The sequence below is a fragment of the Hipposideros armiger genome, unplaced genomic scaffold (assembly GCF_001890085.2).
Source record: "Hipposideros armiger isolate ML-2016 unplaced genomic scaffold, ASM189008v1 scaffold_45, whole genome shotgun sequence".
NCBI lineage: Eukaryota > Metazoa > Chordata > Mammalia > Chiroptera > Hipposideridae > Hipposideros > Hipposideros armiger.
Window position 1 is genome coordinate 523,524 of NW_017731395.1, and position 20,096 is coordinate 543,619.

Sequence of the window (20,096 nt, forward strand, 5' to 3'; positions counted from 1 at the left end):
GGGCAGAGTAAGCGAGGCGGGTGGTAGAGACTGGGAAGCCAAAGTGGAGAAGGAGGAAGAGAGAAATTGAGTTCTCTTTTCCACAGTATCAGCCCCTTCCTTACCACCTTACCCATCCCTGGAGACAGGTTAGATTGAAAAAATGCCTCTGATGGACATTTTTCAGCACCAACAGGCAAAATATTTATGGACAATGGCCTGCAAATTCCAACGAGCACCTTAAATAATGAAATCTACTGATGATTCCAAGGTTACCCACCAGGCGCCACCAACGCCATATGATCTGCTTACTATGCAAATGTCTACCTATGTGCAAAGTCGTGTTATTATAAATAACTCATTCCACAGCAGCGTACAGACTCTACAGAGAAAATAACTACCACTAAAAAAAGCCAAGCAAAAGCAAAGTCAAAACGCTGGCCTCCAAACCTGTTTCTCCTGTTTTATTGGGGGCATAAAAGAAGTCCCGGCTGAAATGCGAGTTCGCCCGGGATTCAGTAAACAGGTTTATAGGTGGGCACTACAATGCCAGGGAGCAAGGCTGACCTTCTCCGAGCTTATCTGAGCGATGACATGGACAACTGAAATTAGCTGAATCTTTTCACTGGCTCCGTAGGGAACAGAGGCTGCCAATGGCTGAACCCTTGTGAGCTGCCCGGCTTCCTCTAGACATTAGGTAATGGGTTGAGTGCCTACCTACAAAGCACTTTGCTAGACCCTCTCCCAAGGGCTTAAAATCTTTACCCCTCGTTTTAGTTAAGATGAGAGCTTATTTAATCTTCTCTCCTTCCTTTTGTTCTGAAAAGGAAAGATATAAGTGATTTCCTGTACGCGCACATACAAACACACATCCTTAAAAAAAAATGGGGGCTCACTTGTGGGTAGCTCCTATCTCATTCTTAATCTGAATTTTCCAGGGAATTCCTCAGTGGTCCTCATGGGCCTGCTTCAGACTGTAATTGCCTTCATCCCCTTACCCCAACCCTGGTCCCCACATGCCTCACTCTCGTCCAAAGTTTGATCACTTGTTTCTGAGCACTTGTCTCATTTTGAACTCTTCCTATGTTTAGCCCTGGTTTGGATATATTCAGCCCTGGTTTGGACATTCAGCCTTGTTCTAACTTCCCCTTGCTTTGGTTTTCTGCCCCCATTGCAGGATTTACTGATTCCTAGAAGCCCCATCATCATTGGAACCAGGGATATATTCAGGTTTTCTGAAACGTAAGCAATGAGAGAGGAACTCCCTTTAATAAAAATACAAAATATAAACGTAAAATTCATAAACACAGTGCTGAAGGGGGCCCAGGCAAGTGAGGTGATCTGGTGCTTAAGTTTTATCAGCTTCTCTGTCTCTCCATGACCAGATCTCTACAATTCTAGCCAATTGCCATCAGAGATATTTGGCCCATCTTCTGAGAAGCCTATCTATTTCTATAGCACTTAAGACTTTGTTTTGCTTTAGAATTTGAGAACTTAGTAAAACTTACAAGTGTGTGTGTGCACAAGAGGCATACACCAAGCCAACATACATAAGCCAACAGCCACTGACGTGAAGAATGAAAGGGATGATAAGACAGGATAACAGAGGCCCGCAACCTCCAATGCATAAAATTTAAGGAAAAAGCAGCTCCTAGACCCCATTTATTATCTTGAGAACAGTTAGTGACGCACCTCTATCTGGACAACATTTCTAACTGCTCCTCGCCTGACAGCATTAGAAACCCTGTTTTGAGTTACAGATGGCAAGAAGTTGACGCGGACGTTGGCAATTTAGAAAAGGCCAAATCAAAGGCCACGTTTAGGCTGAAGGAACAGGAGCATCTCTCTCTCCTTCCTGCCACAGTTCCTCAAGCTCCTGCCCCTCCCTGGCCTGCCACACTCGCCCTGGGTGCTGCGCTCTGCCAGGCAGCTCGCGAGGCTCTTTGCTAGGCTGACCACTAGACAAGGCTCTGCGCGCCCCTTGCTCGGTATCCTTTGAACACCCCCGAACTAGACCCGTGGGACATCTATTCCTTTGTTAGGGCGGCTGTGACAAAGGACCACAAGCTGGGCAGCTTAAGCACCAGAAATGTAGGGCCTCAGTTCGAGAGGCCAGGCTAAAACCAAAGTTGACAGGGTTGGTTCCTTTTGAAGGCTGTGAGGGTAGGATCTGTCCCAGGCTTCTTTCTTCGGTTTGTAGAACAGATGGCTGTCTTCTTCCTGAGCCACTTCACGTTGTCTTTCTTCTGTGCTTTTCTGTCCATGTCCAAATTTACCCTTTTTATAAGGACACCATTCCTATTGGGTTCGCCCCCCCCCCCTAATGCCCTCACTACATGGTTACCTTTATAAAGACCCTGTCCTCAAATAAGGTCCCATTCTGAGGTGCTGGGGGTTAAGAGCCCAACATATGCTTTTTTTGGTGGGAGGGGGGACACATTCAAACCCATACCAATACTACCACAAGCTCTCATTGTTATAGACTGAGACAGATGTACAGCTAAGGCGATCATATACAAGTAATTTTTCTGAGCATATATCACTTGATGCCAAAGGAATGTTTGAAGAACATACTTCATTAGTAGCAAAGAATAAAGGTTCAAGAACTGCTGTAATGTTGAATGATGATTATAATACATTCGGTCAATAATGTAAATGTGTATAACCCTTGTTGATCTGATTTTGTGTCCATAGATATTTTAACAAGTTAACTCAATATGTTCCAACTTATTCAAGAACAAGCGTTCTATAGTTTCTGGGAAACGATAGTGCCTGAAAATGCCCCTCTGCTAGGCAACTTCAGACTCGCAGACCTAAGAAATCACGTCAGACGACTCATCCCTGAAGTGCGGTATTACGGTTTATATAATGAATGGTATCATGAAAATGAAAGCCAATCATCAAAGCAAGAGGAAAAAGATACAGATTAGTTACAGCGGATGCTCCCCTACATGAGAGATGGTTGATCAAATAATGCCAGGAAAAGGCTATCTTCCCCATTTTTCCTTCTTGCGTCTGTTTCCAGAATTCCTTTGGCTTTTGTTCTTTACCCCCCTTTCCCTCCTACCAAAATAAAATTTACTTTTGTGACTGCTGTGGGTGTTTAGGTTCTTATTTTAATTTATTTTAAAGTTTGATTTAAATTTAGAACCCACATAAGACTTTTGACATTTATTTCTGGGGGTGTTTTCTGAAGCTTGATTAAGTGGGTGTTGATTGACGGGCAGGTTGCTATGGAAATAGCTGTCAGTGCAGGGACTAAGGCTTTATTTCATACTCTTCTTTTGTCAGGCAAAGGTTTGTGGGATATTTTAAAAATAGTATAAGTTCCCCAGAATTAATAGGAAATCGCTCGGTGACTCTTTTCTAACATACCTATCAAAATCTGCAATTGTTTTCATTCTGTACCCTTCTGTTCTGCATCTGTAGTCATAACGTTTTGCTTTAAAACAAGTGCTTTCCAATATTGTTCTCTCTCACTGGTTGTTCTTCCATGATACTGGCCCCTATGAAATTGTACAGGTAAGAAATGTGAAGTAATGGAAGGCACTGAATAGTCTCTCCAAAGAAATTCCCACCTAGTACAATCATGGACTTGGACAGCCTGCCAGCCTCATACTGGGGCTGTATTTACTGGGCAAGGTCTTCATCCCAGGCTTTTAAAGAGGAGAACTCAGGAGCTGAGAAAATGCATGTGTGATGTGAAAAGAAGAGCATATTAGTTACCTTAGGTTGAACCCAACTTAAATTATTCTTATTTTTATTCATTTATTTCTTCTCCACCTTTCCTAACCCCTTAGACAGTTGGGTATATGATTAAATAAGATGCAGGATTCCATGCCAAATACTAATCAGACCCAACTCTCCTATTTTTCAGGACTCTCATACCCCATTCATTATAGCCCCCAGAGCAATTGAATTCGGAATATTTTCCAAGCATCATTAAAACAGAGAGAGGGACCCCGTGGAATAATATGCTCAGCAAATAATGAAGAGTGACTCCCCTCTAAACTCAGCTTCCTTGAAACCTGAATCCAACCATCTATTTTCTTTATAACAGGCACCTCTCTACACTGCTCCACATGCCAACACAGCCCAGGTCCCCTGATAGGTCAGCTCCTGGGTTTCTGAAAATAGCACGGGGCTGAGTATATTACTTTGCATTTTTCTGGCTGCAGTCGACTTCTACCATCTTCTTATTGGTATTATTAATATTTAGCTCCCTTTTATAGTAATGTAAAATTTTGTATTTGTTAAGGGCCATCATCCAGACCCCTGCTGGAAAAGCAAATTCCCCCCCCCCTTGTTAACCCTTTGGATTTATACTAACTAAATATGAATTAAGTCCACAGTTTGGAGGAAGTGAGTATATAGGAACATCAATTTATTTTCTTGAAACCTGGCTCAAACTCACACAATTTATTTTTATCATTCTGCTGGAGGAGGTTTATATAGAAGGATTCCTTTCTCTCTACACAGATTCTCTAAGTGTTTATACCATCTTGCTCTATGGAAATGTGCTTAATAAATGAAAATTGTAGACTTTATCGTATTTTCCCACTAATTGGAAATATATATGTAAGAGCCAAGATATTACTGAGGATCTTAATTAACGCATGGCTTGATATTTTAGGGACATCCAATTTTTCTTGGCTAACGTTAGAGTGAGAATTGGAAGAAATATACTGAAAAAGAGGCTTGGGTTAATGTTACCTCCTCCTTCCTGTGGCTGAAACAACTGACTTGGGGAGTAAACTGGAAGGGAATTCTGTGTCTCTGATCTTACGGCTAAATGTCCGATAAGTCCAGTGAGAAGCACAGATCTTAGAACATAGATTAAAACATGGTGGGAAATGAAAGAGGTGAGGAAAGGGGAAGGCTGATGGTATGAGAATAAAATCCAATCTAACAAAATGCTAAACAGTGCAGAAATAGGTACTATCATAATATAGACTGAGATGCTATCGACTCACGCTTCGTAAGTGTAACATTATTCATATATTTGATACAGATAAGTATGATTTCTTTCTGTGTATGTGTAATGGGACAATTACTGACCCTGAATCAGGTACACAGGAATTTGGCTTCTCAAGACACTGCGCAAGTGACCTCACTCAAGTAACAATTTAGCTGAGACAAAAATCTCATTTTTAAAATAATGCCTTGCCTACTTTACAGCCTCTGAAAGCATTTAGTGAAACTATAAACTGCTCTTTGCATCTAAGTTATTATTTTCATCTTTCTTCCCCTTCTCCCTCCTCTGACCCTCCTCCAACCCTTATCCCCGTTATCATCCATCCGTATCATCATTTTCACCATCATTACTTGGGGGAAATATTTAGGCTGGGAGGCCTGTGGTAGCTATGTGCTCTTTGCAGGAAGAGAACCCTCAAAAGATATTTCCCTTATATCGCCTCTCTGACTCTGCTATCATGTCTCCAAAGCTATGTATTCTGTCAAATTGTGCTATAAATGGACCCAGTTTGACCAATGTTATTAAGAAATGCATAATCTGAGCAAAATATGAGTATTTTAAGAATTGACTTGCAAAAAGTAATTATCAGCTCGGATACCTGGTGCCTATATATCCAGACATATGTCTACACACTGTATCCTCATGCGATACAGAAAAACTGAAAATCTCATCAGTAAACTGTTTTACTGAGAGAGACATAACCACAACAGCCTGTTGGCACATTTTAACAGACTGCAAATCAGTAGGTGATATAGTTTTTTCTCTGGTAACATCAGGATATTGACTTCTGCAATAAGCATGCCATAGATCAGAAGTTGGGACAGGATACTCAGCAATGATATACATTTAAAAAGCTTCTTATTTTAGAATTATAGACATCTGTTATCTTATCCAGTGAGCAGCTCTACAACTGTACTATCCTGTCGAATAGTGTGAAATGCACAGCTATCACACTAGTCTTTTTCATGACATTTCTAGCCTGGGAGGCGGGAACTGCAATACATTATAGTGGAAATTACCAACACACAAATGGAAAACAGTATAATATAATACAAACAACTCTTCTCGGCCTCATTTACATTGAGAATAAATGAAAGTGTTATTATTCACACTGATGTCAGACAGGATCACATCTGAGCCACGTCAGACATGACGGAATCCATCTTGATTTTTAACTTACAAGATCTCAGGAGAAAAAAAGAGAGCCCACAGGACTCAAAAAAGGGGGAACCTATTCCACTATTAGCAGGGTTCATTATCAGGACATTTTTGCTTATTTTGTTTAAAGTTCTAGAAAAAAAGAGAAGAAATTAAAGTTTAGTTTCCAGCTTGTCTCCTCCTTAACTATATTACGTTAGGCAAGTCACCTGACTTTTTGTGCCTCAGGTTTTTTCATGTATTCAAATTGAGGCAATATTGGTATTTATCCTTTAGGGTTTCTGAAAAAGTCAATTTAAACATGTTAAATGTCCTAAAAATGGCACTATGCTATATAGATGTTGGTTGACAGTAACAGTTTATGGTGATAGCAGTAGCAGCAGCAATTGAAAAAAATGCCACTAACATGTAAATATTTCTGCAGCAAAAGATAACAAATAGTCACACATAGTGGAATAAACAAAAGAATATAATTTGCCCGATGTCAGTTAAGGTTAGATTTTGCTGCCAAGTAAGTTTTGTGGCCAAATTTATAAAACACATTCAGAAATAAAAACCAACAACTTCTTTTAGATTTCCAAACTATGGATAACAGATTTTGTATTTGAACTGATACCCTGATTCATGAGCCAATTTTGCTATGGAAATATGGTTATTAAATGTTCCCCTAGCGTCTCTGCATTTCGACTAAATTATTCTCATTTCCCATTCCTTCCTGATTTGGTACCCCCACTCTTGAATCATACCATTCCTTTTCTTTGAAAACTCTCTAACATCTCCACACCGTTAGGCCAGGTTCTCCAGCATATTGAAAGGTACACACTCCCAAAGAAGATGCAAGGGACCCTTCCACCCGGACGGCCTCCTAGCCTGGTCTTCCTCTTTCCATCCCCCACCCAGTCGTGAGTCATCTTTTCAAAATGAAAACTGAGACATGCCACCTTCCTCCTAAATCTTTCAATGCCCCTCCATCATCCTACTCAACACGGACCGAACTTTTTAATATCGTGCACAAAGCCTTTTGTGATCGGGCACCTGCCTCTCTTTCCAGCCTCATCTTCCTGCTCGGCTCCCTCCTTCCCGGTCCACCAAGGCCGTATTCCAGTCCAGCGGAATGACTTGCAGTTCTTTGAATATAAACTAATGTCTTACCTCTTCCCTTGTGCTCACTGTCCCTTCTGCTGTGTGTGACTGTCCCTCCCCAGTTAGGTCTGCCCGGTGACTACGGCTCATCCTTTGTACATGCTCTCAAAGGACATGTCATCTGTGAAGTCTAAACTGGCTTCTTGGCGTTTCCTTCTCACGGCATCTTAAGCCTGTTGCTATCATGCACTTAGCACACTGTTACACGGGACACACTAGGGCACGACAACACGTGGTCATTATTCATCCGCCCGTCTTCCCTGACTCCTTAAGCTGGCATCCTCAGGGCAGCAAGGAGCCTGGGCACTGCCCAAAGTGTGTGCTTAGCAAGATCTGCCTCGGGGGTAAGAGCACTCCATGGAACATTTTACCAAAACCATAGACGCTCAAGGCAATGAAAAACCACCAGCCGCTAACTTTATAGTTGCAGGAAAGTTCCAATGTCTTTTCTGTATAAGGTGAATTGTAGGTGTGTCTTCTATCTGCAGTTCTCCTGGAAGAACTTGAAACAATTCAAGCACCCAGGTTCAACACAATCCTCTTCTTTTCATCCGGTTTTATTAACCAGACTGGAAATCTCTAGCCTGGAAACAGAGATTAGAATTTGGCCTGTGAGGCCTTGCTTGGAAGTTGCTTTAAAATTTCCAGCAGAGAAAAATGCAGAGAGAGAGGGCTTAGGTCCCTAGAATTTTCCACAAATACATGACGTTCCCACCACTTCCAAAAAGAATCCATTTTTTTATGTGTTGGTAACATTTGCCTTACATGTCAATGCCTGAACAACCCCGACAAATATCTTACAAGCATATCAGTGGTAAGGAGACAAATGTTGCAAGCAAAACAATGCTTCGTGCATTCACCAATACTATTGAAAGAGTAGCCTGCCAGAACCAAAACATATGTCTGAAGTATGCATGTACCATTCAGTGGAACTACTGACAAGTACATCCCAAGGGACTTTGGGACAAATAATTAAAGAAGATGCTTTAAGTATTAAGAGACATTGAGCATGTCACAGTTGTCCTTCTCTTTCACTTATCATTATTTTTTCTTCCTGGAAATGAGGTTTTCCTTTATATAAAGAGGACCAGAGCAAGCCCTGGTGGGAGTGGCTCTATTTTATCCATCCTCAAGGTCTAATACAGCGGCTGTCCCACCGAAAGCTTGTAATAGTTGTTCACTGAACAAAACCAGAAAGTTTTGCTTAGAGAACATACGTATAAAACAGTCTCTTTGTACATCTTAGCTCTAATTAGAAAGTATTTCGAATGTACTGATTTCGGTGGTTGTTTAAAGGAGAGTGAGGCCATACTGTGAATTGCCCATGACTATGTACCCAGATAAAATGAGCAGAACACTGGTATCCCTAACACTGCTCTCCACGGACTGTCAGCCATAGGCACACTCAGGGCCATGGAATTACGTGGCACCTCCTTTCTTGCTCTGCTCCAAGTCGCAAAGGTCCTCAAATACCCTCACGTTGTTTCTCTACAATCAACCAAGCAGCACAAAAAAATAAAATAAAAAATCCCTGGGGAATACAGCATGTAAGTGACCCCTATGGAATTTTCCTCCTTATTTAGAACCAGGATACAACAATTGAGGAAGGCTGGTGTCATAGTGCCACATGATAAAACTAAAAACGTAAAACTGCAGGAAAATATAACACATGTTCGAGACTTCTGGATAGAGTTTGTAAAGTATTTGCATATCCATCAGACACACTCTGTCTTCCACCTTGACCTACAATGCTGTGGCTCAACTCTCAAGATTACCTCCTACAACACTGTACTCTGAGGAAGCCAGGCCTTGAACGCTAACTGATGTGAGTTCACACATTCTAACATCTGAAAGGAAATACTGCTTCCTCTTCTTTATATAGGAGTTTTGTCAGTGACAACAGCCCTACATGAATTGGAAAAAGAGGACTAATATCTCCTACCCTCCATGTAAGATCCTTCAAAGAAGCAAGATTACAGATTTTAGTGGGCCCCAGAATGCTTGTGTGGGGGATGGCAAGGACAAGGAGAGAAAGGAGTGAAATGCACAGAGAATCCCTTTCTCTTGTTTAAGCCTTATAAGGTACTGTTGAAAACCCTACAGATAAGCATCTTAAATCACGGTAAATTACACACTGCATGCTGGTGACTCGGTCATGGAAAATTATGAAGCTACGTGATGTCTCATTTGTTGTGCTGAAAACAAATGTAAATAAATTACTGGGAGAATCTCATTTACATTTAGAAATTCATCCTGACGCATGACATGACTACCAATTTTTTAAAAAATATACTTTGAGAAGAAATGCCACTCATTAAACCCAGATCATGTGGATCATAGTATGAGTTTCACTTGGTGCAGGGTTTTCAAGGCAAGAAAAAAACCTGCACTTACCTAACAGGAGAAACACCCACCCCTACATCCCTCAACCCCGCAACACACACAGATGCGGGAAAAGGGCATTAAGCTCATGGTTGCTTATCTATTCCCACCGCCCCATCTGCTGTCATTTAGAAAGATCACTCCAGACCCACTGTCAGTCGGACTAGCTGGTTGCCCGGTAGTGGGATGGTTTGCAGTGAGCCATTCACACTCTCTCACCCCATTCCACCCATGACCTAAAGCAGCTGGCAGGGGTTAATGGGACAGAATGGAGTCAACTGGCTCCTGTAGGGATCAAACCCATGACTGATCTCATTACCACTCTGCTTTGACCAACTGAGCTGCAAAGCCATGGACTCTCATTGAACAGGAATTGGTCATCCAGTGACACAGGTGCCCTGTGCTAAGATACAGCTGACCTGAAAAGGTGGCTCAAAAATACAGGAGATGGATGCGATCTGAGCAGAAACCTTGAAGGGCTTCAGGACTAGGGTGGCTATTCGGCTTGCTGCCATGCTTAATTTATCCCATCCACCTCTCCATGACTCCATTCAAAGAACCCAGGGCAAAGGCACGCGCTGATGGAACAGGGCCAGGGGTACAGCACAGTGACAGTAACGAGAGCAAACCAGGCAAGCACGTGACAAAAAGTTTGTGGAGAACCATTCTGTATATAGCCTCAAAAGCTCCAGCTTTTGGGTTATATACAAGGGTTCGACTTGCTCCTCCTTGTAACGATACTATACTTAGCATACTTCAACATACTCTGTGCAGTACTGTTCCTGCCACATCAGACACAGTAACACATCCTAATATGCTGCCTTCTAAGTGAGGGTCTGGGACGCAACCAGTTTTTTTATTTGGCAGCTGTGACTGTGGCCTCATTCTCCGGTCATTAAATGTCTTCCTATCTTTTTTCTTTCCCCACTCTAAACAGATATCTCAAAAAGTTGTTGAGTTTTGCTTTCCACCCCACAAGGGTGACATACAACCATTTCCTAAATAGGGACATTATGGGGTAATAGCTGCATCCTTGTGCATAGCAGAATATTTACATAAGCCTGAAGAGGTCTGAGAGTTCATTGGTTAAGGGAGAAATAAGCAGGCCATGAAATAATTATTTTTCATTGTGCCCTGCCAGAGCCATTCAGCCAAAGGCTAAATTGAGCTGCTATTGTGATTATTTGAACTGTGGAGCCAAAAGCCTTCATTGCAAAGCACCCCAGCTGTCCCAAATTTTGTTCTGATGGCTAGTTTTCATTCTGGCTCATGCTCTGCCAAAAAAAAAAAAAAAAAGGCCCCCAAAATGGGCGGGTGGAAGAGTTGCTTTATCCAGACCCACATCAATGACAGATTTAGGGCCATTCAGAGAACTTGATTATTAACAAATCACTTCCTGAAACTGTTATGACAGGATTCCCATATGCAAATGGCCGCCCGCTCATATGCACACAGTGAGGCGAGGAAATTAAAACTAACACGTCCCAAATTTACTGATGGTCATTTCTTTTAACGCTGATTGTACTTGATGGCAAATGAGTTCTCCCCAGTGGCCCTCACTGCTGGGAGGCTGCCGCAACACTGGCTTAATGGGGGCATCAACCCCGTGTTTGCCTGGCACCTTGACAGGTATGTCTAGTAACCCAGGAAAGAGGCTTTAGGAAGCAGCGTAGGCTCTGTTCTGAGTGGTACCCCCACTGTCTGAAGCAATATCTGCTCCTTGCAGGCACTCAACAGATATGTGTTGGAAGAAGGAAGAAAAGAAGGCAGGCAGGCTGGTAGCCCAGTGGGATGGAGGTGTTAAGCTTGTTGCCCTTTTAAATAAATATTCCTTTTGTTCCTTGAGATGGACACCTGCTAGAAAACTAACCTAGGCTGGAAGCACAGAAAACTGCCAAATCCGTTGTCTTGTGTCAAACCATCATTCCCTTCTACTTTGGCCAAGATGCATTCCCAATGGAAAAAAGAAGCAAATGCAATACGTTAAATTTTTTTTCTTTTTTAAAGATATTATTGGGGAATTGGGAGAGAGAACAGCGTTGGGGAATCGGGGAAGGGGAACAGACAAGTTGCTGTCCTTTTGTTCTTTAGTTGTGGAGGACATTGCTCCACTGGCTCATGTTGGTATTGTAATCATTGCATTCTCCCCGGCTGAGGCAGACTGGTCACCAGCCATTGGACGGCCACTCACAGTAGCTTACAGTAGCCCCCTGCAGCCCCCCTGCAGCCTACACCGTGGCCGGTGACTCACGGCAGCCCAACTCCAGGTCGAGCTGTTGTTCACCATCTTAGCTGTAGAGGGCGCAGTGTCACTGGCCCATGTGGGATCTGAAACGGCGGCCCTACTGCACAGCGCTCATGCTCCCAAGCCAACTCTTAACCAACGAGCCACTCGGCCGGCCCCAATATGTTAATTTAATGTATCTAGATTGTTCTATCAAAATGTACACTACACTTGAACAAAAAGCAGTGTGCCCAGAAAAGATCGAATTTTCCTGCAGTTTACCTCTCAATATATTTTAAGACAAGAAATCAGCTGTGGTTGTGTATTAATTCCATGTAGACCAATCAGGCCAATATGGAGGGCACAGGAGCCCAGGAACTGGAAGGAAGATGCCGAGAGAAGCTCCTGCATCTACATGGTATTTGAGGGGAGTTTCCCAGAGCCTGAAGTTATGTCCGTTTCCAGTGTGGGATAAGTTTGATTTGTCCTGAAGCCAGGTCGTCAATTCTGGGATACAGCCTAGAGCCACTGAAATCACCAGAGTGAAGGTGAGTTTTTACTGTTTTCTTGGACCTACTTAAAAGGAAAGAGAAATCCTTCAGAGCTAAATTTATGTAACAGCAATTGCGATTTTAAAAGTCATCTTCCATCCATGTTCAAACATATGGAAATCCCCTTCTCTGTGATGCTTCCTGGAACAATGACAGGAGCGGGGACTTCCTTGGCGCTTGGGTTGTGATATGATCTACACGCCTCTGCTCACTGACCTCCCACCCCTGGCCCCCAAACTAAAAGTTGGGGGCGGGGAAGCAGAGTGCTTACCCTCCCAGGAACTGAGGACCTTTAAATGCTGAAGACCACGCGTGTCATACATCAGTTTCCCCGACTGCCCATCAGGACTAACCAGTCCTAGATCAGTCTGTGACAAACCATGATGTGTGCTGAAGGATGAGTGGACAGGCCATCTTTTAAGGAGAAATGGCAGCCAGAAGGTATAGTCATGACAGTCAAAAGATCTCATAAACCTAGAAGATGCTTTTGGAAAACAAAGGCTTTGCAATTAACAGTGAGGCTATAACTGTGTATCATTTCCAAGGAAATTTTAGAGCTGTACATACTTCCGGCTAGAACAGTTAGATTGTCTTTGTCACAGCGGCTTCATGACATCACAGAGGTTGGAGGCAAGAGGGACCTTAGTGATCAGCCGCCCACTCCAACTTCCATGAAAAAGAGATAAAGACGCTGAGGACTGCAGATAGGAGCATCATACAGCCACTCATCATCAGAAGCATTTTTTTTTCCTTGATTTAAATCTCTATCTTTTCCTCTCTGCTCCATCCTTCCTTTTGTATCCCTCTCCATTTCTGCTCACCCACTTCAATCTTTATGATCTTTTACTTCTCCTTAACTGTGCCTTCGGCGTGCCTTCCTAGCAGCCGCAAGAATAATAACGCCCAAGATTTATGCAGCACTAATTGTGCTAGGAACTATGCTGAGTGCTTTAATATGCACCACCTCATTTATTCTTCACAACAGCCCTATGAGGTAGGTACTGTTATTTTTCCATTGTATTATATATGAGCAAAGTGAGGCTCATCTGTAAGAGAGAGATTAGGTAACTTACTCAAGAGTACTCAGCTGATTAGCAACAGGGATATATTTTAAAACAGGCAGGAGGGCCCCTGAGACCTTGCTTCAAACCATCATACATTCTGTCGCACCTATGAAATGCTCCTGTGCATTTTCTATGGGCCAGCTGTGTGCTGAGTCATCTGTGAACACCATTTCGGCCAGTTCCCACCACCACCATGTAAGGGACTTAGTAACATCCTCTCCACGTTGCATGAGGCAAGGGGGCATGGGGACGCTCAGAAACACGGCCAAGGTCACTTCTCTAGTAAGGAGCCAGGTCACCTGGCTGTGGAGCCCGTGCTTCTAAACACGCCCCCCACCACCACCCCTTTCCTCATGCTGCTGCTGAGACCCACAGGCTACAAGGCATGGGGACCTGGAGTCTGTAGGGTCATCAGGTTCAAAAACGTCTTTAGGAATCTAGGACGTAGGGAAATGGACACCATTAAGTGTTCCTGCACGACGACTTTGCCAGTTTCCGTCATTAAAGATAAACACTCAATAGGGTAATGTCTACTTTGGATAATTGTGGCCCAAAATAGATCTCTTTTTAAAACTCCCGAATAACCTCCGTCTAGGGTTTTGGTTCTAACTTCTGGTGTAAATCAATATGTCTTGCGGAAAAAGTAGATGCACAAGAAAATTAACTCGGCTCTTTGTGGGCATGGGCAGTGGAGAGGGTAAAGGCTGTCCACAGATAACTGAAAACTCCACCGAAGTCACTGTCAAATGCTACTGTTCTTCCCCTGCCTATTAAGGATGTTCACCGGTAAAACAGTGACCTCTACGAGCTTCATTTATCCTTGCCCACATTTTTATGTAGAAAGGTCCAAAAGCAGCCCATATTTACATTGCACAGAACCCCAGAGTCAAGACATCTGATGTGGTCAACAGAAGAATGTAACTTAAGCGTCCTGAAAAATATTAGATGACTGTTCATTATACCAAGAAGTCATTTTGAAGAGGGGGGACCATACCAAAGTCTTAGGAGACCCCATCCTGGAAAACCACTAATATGATGCTATGTGGCTACAGTGCGATTGAATGACCACAGTGATGGTAGGTCATTTTCATTCTGATTTTCTATCCTCCCTTTTACCTACGATTCCTAGCTGGAATAAAACATGCGTAAGATGAGAGAAGAAATAGCTGAAAAAAGGAAAATTCCAGTGAAACAGTAAAGAGCAAAGTCTCACCAGAGAACAGCCACTGCCTCACTTCTCCCCACTGAGGTCAGCCGTGCGTGGTGCCTTCACACCGTGCCTTTCGTTTCCCATACTCCCGTCTGGCCCGCTGAGCCCCATGGAACTTTCAGCAACTTGTGATTTAATTCCTACCTGAGTTGGAGGCGTGAACAGAGCCCTGACCTGTGGCCTGTGAGATACTCGCCACCGCTCTACCTGCTGACTAGACCTCTCCGCCCCCCGCCCAAAGGACCCAGCCGGTGGGCTCAACGAAGCCACAGACCATCTTTCCCTTTAAGGCAAAGACAGAGAGGCCAGACATGCTTCATTTCAATTAAATTCAGCAGAGAATCAGAACCAAATTGGTCCCAGTTATTGGAAGAACCTGCAGATGGCAAGAGTTTTAAGGACATCACTCAGTGTTAATTAAAGAGTATGTAAAATATACAGTCACTTAAGGCCATTCACTTCCTTTCCAAAGAGAGATGGGTTCAGGGGAGGCCAGCGCTTCAGCAAAAAATGTGATGCAAGAGCACCTCTGCCCTGAGTTTGGCTGAAGTGGTGACGTTTTACATGTGGTAACACGTGTGGCTATCCACTTGGGGGAGGGTGTCTGATTTGGAGTGCTATTAATGTGTAGCCTTTTCTAGCAAATCTGCCTCAGGGGTTAGTGACCCCATTCCCACCCCCAAAGTTCAGTTGACTATTAACTGCATTAACTTTGCGGAGTGCAGCGCTCTGCCACCCACAAACAGCCTACAGAGTCTTATGGATGACTTGCTTAATAAGAAACATTCCACACAGAGCCCCAGTGCTGGGAAATGGTGTTCCACCTGAAGGGGTGCCCTTCCCGCCCACCCTGCCTACCCCACAAGGAGCCTAGTCTTGGGTATTAATGGTTGTACGCAGCTGCCAGAATTTTTCTGACCAGGCAGCACCCCTTTCTTTTCTTGTGTTTACTGTGGACCAAGTCCCCCAAGACTGTTTGAAAAGATGTATCTTATAAGGTAAGGCTTTCCAAGGGTCTATGTACATTTTTAAAACATCACCCATCATGAAGGCCACATGTTCATCCTGTTCCCAAAACACACTGTCCCCAAGATCAACTTCCTACCGACTGTAACAATTCAGAAGAATCAGAGAACAATTTTGTTACTATCTCCCATCCCCAAAGGAAAATGAAAAAACTTGACCATATGATATATAGAAGAAATGGTGACCAATCTTCCGCCCAACGACAGGCGCCATCTTAGAGAAGATAAGCTCCCCCAAACCCCCCAAATGCCGACCTTCTCTCCTTATACTCTAGCTCCTTGTTAAATGCATTCTTCAGCCCTACCAAGCCACCCTTACAAACGGGTTCAGTGTAATTAGAAATCAAGTTAAACCTTAAGGCCTGCAATAGTGTTTTTCATAATGCTGTACACTTCATTGCTTCTGCCAGTTAGAAACACAGTTACGTTGGCTAGAAATGGAGACAAACAATAGATTTTAGTATTTAAACAGGAGCAGAAACTGCAAGCAAGGAACCGCACACCACACCATTAAACTGGAATTAAGCCAACGTGAACAGAAAAAGTTTCACTCCCAGCAACCAACAACTCACTGTGCAGATCAGAAAGGAGGCCGAACATGTGAGGTAAAGCTTGGGTTCCTAGTTTGGGATGGGGTTTGGTCAAAACCCTGAGCATAAAAATATGACACATCAAAGCAGACAGAACAATATGGTACAACATTTACCTTTAAGGGTAAAGCAATGAAAGATGTCGTCTCGGTCAAGAGTATCACTCGGGCATTACTGGTATGTCAAGCTAGCCTTTCTCTAATCACCTTGCCTATCAAGGTTTTTGAACCGAACGTCTTATCAGAGGTGGAAAGAGAGCAAACAACAGTCAACCGATATTTATCCCCATTTTCTAGAAACAGCAACAAAAATCACAAAGATTCAAAGGATGAGCAGATTTGACCTTGCACTTCCCCCTGGATCCCATTCCTAGAATTTCTACACAACCTCCACTCCCCTCTCACCTCCAGCGATGTGTGTTCCTTCTCTCCACATACTCTATACAAGGGCACAGACCTTACAGAACAGCACGTTATTTCAGCTTTACAGAAGGAATGGATGCAACCTGTATCACCATTTCCACTCCACACAGAGATCTGGAAGGACTTAAAACCTCCATGGAGGAGACAACAAGAGTAGATGTTGCCAGAAGACTCTTCTGCTGGGAAGGCTCTGCAGAAAGTGGACTAAAAGATCCCACATCAGAGGCAGAAACTTGGCTCCTACATACAGAGAATCATGGCCAGCAGACACAAGCCCACCCTCCTTTTGAGTACAGACTTACCAAGATTCGATGCCAAGGTCAGAAGAGGCCTGCGCGTTGCCTGTTTAGCTGAATTTGCAAAATGATAGAAACTCTATTGAAAATAATTCCTCCCAGAGAGACTTCTGATTTAAAGTTTGTGTCTTAAGGAAGAGCAAATTTCAGGAGTCAGTCAGTCATTCATCACTATTTCCCCCTCAAATACACAAGTAGTTTGTTCGCTTTTTTTTCTGAAAAATAAAGCCAGCAAAGAATATTTTTTCCAACTTCTGGAAATTAGCACAAAATGTCGGGGGGGGGGGAAAGCTCACCTATACATAGCTAATGTGTTTGTTTGTACACAGGCCATACACCCCGCTGCATGAGTACACGGCACCAGTGTGCAGGAAGAATTTGTTAATGGCTCTGTCTAGCCGCTATTCTCTGCCTTCTGCTTGAATCAAAAGAGACTCTTCACAGCCGTTTTTCCTGGTCTTGCCCGGGAAAAAATGCTACGTATCGGCACCCTAGGCCCACGCTTTCTGAAAAATCAAGGGTTGCACCAAAAGCCACATTAGCCATCCCTATTATGAGTCCTCCAGAAAAAAATATCTTCTCTTTCATTCAAAAATAAGTGTGTGTCACTAGAGCTCAGAGTTTGAAACGGGTGCTCTAGAATACCTGAATTAAAAGGAGGAGGAAGAGGAGGGAGGAGAAGAAGAAATTAATTCTAACCCTTACCTTTGACACCTTGTAAGACTTTTGGCCGTGACTTACCTGTATAAATAGGAAGAACTAATTTACTACAGAAATGCCCATGGGCAAACATGTACTGACTAATGAAGTGTTCAGCTTTTGCATGATTAACCAGCTGGTGGGGGTGGTATAAAAAGCAGAGGGCGTAAAATAATAAAAATTGATTAGAAGCCCTCTTTTACAGTAATCCATGAAAAATTCCTCTTTTTATACCTACTGGCTTGGAAAGTGGCTGTAAGGGGCGATAAACTTGAATGACTAACCAGGAAACGGAGCAGGCCTCTTGGCGACTGTTTGTGTCTTCAAAATTCACCAACGAGGGAACTGGAGGTTAAAGGAAGACACCAAACTCCTTCCAAACGGGCCGACTTACACAACAGGTCCTGCCAGTTGCCATAAAGCTAGTTTCCTAATATATTGCAAAACACGTTACATAAAGTTGAAAACTATGGCTGGGCTTTGTGTCCATTCAGTTTTTCTCTCTGGAGCACTCGACTAGACCACATTGGGCTTCATCTACTGCCAGGCCAATTCATTAAGAAAAAAGGGTACAGTCTTGAGCCAGAATATTTATGCACTTGACTCAGAAACAATCTATTCTAAGGGGCATTTTCCCAAGCTAAATGCACTACAGGGCTTTTCTATTCATAAAATTCTTTAGCAGGTCTGCGACTCCCTTAAGCGAGGAGAAAAGGAGTCCGATCCAAAACAGAAAAATGCACACTGATCAAAAACAAAGAAAATGTCCAAGGAAAGGCAGGGGTTTAGGCTGCTTTAAAGCAATGAAACTTTGCTTTCTTCCATTTACTCTGATTGCACAACTAATATTTACTCAGCTTAATCCTCCTTTTACCCCAAGGGACCGGCATTTCCCAGGCAAAGAAAAGAGAACAATCAACGTTCAGTATCCTCGCCACCCCACCACCCCTAGCTCCCACATCCCACCCTTCATCTAGGTTGATGCCGAGGTTCAAGAGACAAGAAGATGGCCCAGAAGCAGCGCCCCACAAAGACACGCATGACGCACGCATCACACATGCACGACACACGCACACATGTTCTTATTTACATGTCCATTGTCCAGGTGATCAGAGCACAGGTCTCCCCCTCCCTTTTCTCTACGCCCACAGACAGCACCCCTCTTCCCAACCAGACCTCTCACACATTTGCCACAGGTCACAAATAGGGCCTCACCCTGAGCTATGCATCGGATCAACACATCACCACGACCACAAAAATCAACCATTTTCCTGCTGACCCCCCAGGTAAAGGGTCGTTGACGACCAGTCTGCATACCTGAGAGGTCTCACCGTGTGGAGCCAAAGCCACTGGCAGGTCCAGAGATCTCAGTCCTGCTGCTGTGCTGCTTAGCCTTTCTGATCCTCGGCTTCCTGGGTTACAAAATGAAGGATTAGACTAGATGATCTCTAAGTCTCCTTCTAGTTCTAAGATCTTCATTTTTTTTTTAAATTTCCTGGCTCATTGAAGGTGATTGGGCTAAAGGAGACTGGCTGAACCCTTGTCAAAGATGCTGCAGAGCCGAGCTGCACAGTATGGTGATCACTGCCGGCCATATGTGCCTACTGGACGCTTGAAATGTAACTAGTCAGGATTTCAAAGACTTAGTATCCAAAGAATGCAAAATAGCTCATTAGTAATTTTTATATCAGTTACATGTTGAAATGGTAATATTTAAGATATACTGGGTCAAATAAAATGCACTGTTAAAATTAAACTTTCATTTGACTTTTTTCAATGTGGCTACTAGAAAAATTGAAGATTGAAGTGACTTAGAATATAGTTTGTTTGCAATCAAAACTCTACAGGAGAGTTTGTCACAGAGGCCAAACTGGGTCCTATTTTTCTATACCTTGAAAGCTAAAAAGAAAAAACATTTTCAAAGGGTTGTTGAAAAAAAAAAAAGACTGTGTTACAGGGACTATGCGTGGCCAGAAATGGTTAAAATATTGACCATCTTGTCCTTTATGGAGAAAGTCAGCCAATGACGCTCAACCCTCCTCATGTCTTTCCTTGCCCAATATGGGAGCTACCCTCACGCTCCAGGTTTGAAAGCAGTGCCAGAAAGATTATGCTTGGAGAGTATTCCTCCCACCAGGCTCCATAATCCCACCATTGTCCTAAATGTGGAGGAGAGGATAAGAGAATTCCAGAAGAAAATGGAAGGAATAGCACAGCCTCAATGCTGATTACCTCCCTGTCTAACCACAGCAGCAGCAAAGTTTACATACATTTCTATTTCATGGATTGTAGTTTCCTTCTTAAAATCATGGAGCATGAAGAAACGTAGCCTCGTGGGGAGGGGACAGACACATGACAACGTTAACCAAAACTTGAGG

At 43.2% G+C, this 20,096-nt stretch overlaps 1 protein-coding gene across 11 annotated transcripts in view; it reads right to left on the bottom strand.

Annotated features, from left to right (window-relative positions):
- ESRRG (estrogen related receptor gamma) overlaps nt 1-20,096 on the bottom strand; it is a 581,699-nt gene that overhangs the window by 473,055 nt on the left and 88,548 nt on the right. Inside the window, exon 1 of one of the 11 annotated variants that reach the window (XM_019639654.1) lies at nt 19,036-19,057. The exons of 9 other annotated variants lie outside the window; for them this stretch is intronic. The gene's annotated coding sequence lies outside the window, so the exon portion shown is untranslated. Of the gene's footprint in view, nt 1-19,035; nt 19,058-20,096 lie in introns of those variants that run through there. One more of the 11 variants, XM_019639648.1, reaches the window with a different exon arrangement.